A 940-nucleotide genomic window follows, 5' to 3' on the forward strand; every position below is an offset into this window, starting at 1 on the left:
GTGAGTGAGTGAGTGAGTGAGTGAGTGAGTGAGTGAGTGAGTGAGTGAGTGAGTGAGTGAGTGTGTGTGAAGGTGTATATATATATATTTATATACACCTTGCTACGTGTACTGCGTTAGGCTAACCGAGACTTGTCATTTGCACTTTATATATATACACAATATATTGTTGCTCTTTTGTTAGTTTTGACTGCTTTTATTGTCCTCATTTGTAAGTCGCTTTGGATAAAAGCGTCTGCTAAATGACTAAATGTAAATGTAACAAACCCCTAATGATATTTACCTGCTTTGTGTCACAACATCTAATGCCATGTTACCTAAGTTACTTTCACTTCTTTTAGAGACCAAAGTCTAATTCTTCACAACCTTTTCCTTCTTCCCTCAATCGTAAGACGCTATCTTGTGCTAAAGTACACACGATGACTTATACAATGAATGAGATCAAGTGGATAAGTTTTAATAAAAATTCTGATTAAACAACTGTCAGAATCATCTCACCGAATAAAAGCTATTTTATTTATCTCTGTTTTCTTTTCTTCTGTTCAGCAAGGATGAGGTTGAGCTCCTTTTTTGGCGATGGTGCCCCTCTCTTCATGTTTGTTCTACAGACAAACTAGTTAGGCCTACGTTTCTTGAAAGTCTGTCTTTAATGTATAATATACTGGGTATGTTGCAGAGCAGAAGAGAACCAATGGAAAGTCAGAGGAATGAATCTGCCATGACATTATTGCTGCATTATTGCATTTGTTTGTCAGTTTATTAGTAACGTTTTCTGTTGACCGAAAACAATGTTTTACAGTGGCTAATGGATTAGTATGCTTGTTTTACTTCATAAATTTAGCAGAAAGGTCCATTATAAGCAGGTTCCCATTGGGGCATGTTGTCACAAAAGGTTGTCAAAAGTTTTGCTTAAACTGTATCCTCCCCCCCCCCCCCCCTC

This window comes from Sinocyclocheilus rhinocerous, unplaced genomic scaffold, assembly GCF_001515625.1.
Source record: "Sinocyclocheilus rhinocerous isolate Xijiao unplaced genomic scaffold, SAMN03320098_v1.1 scaffold1294, whole genome shotgun sequence".
Classification (NCBI taxonomy): Eukaryota; Metazoa; Chordata; class Actinopteri; order Cypriniformes; family Cyprinidae; genus Sinocyclocheilus; species Sinocyclocheilus rhinocerous.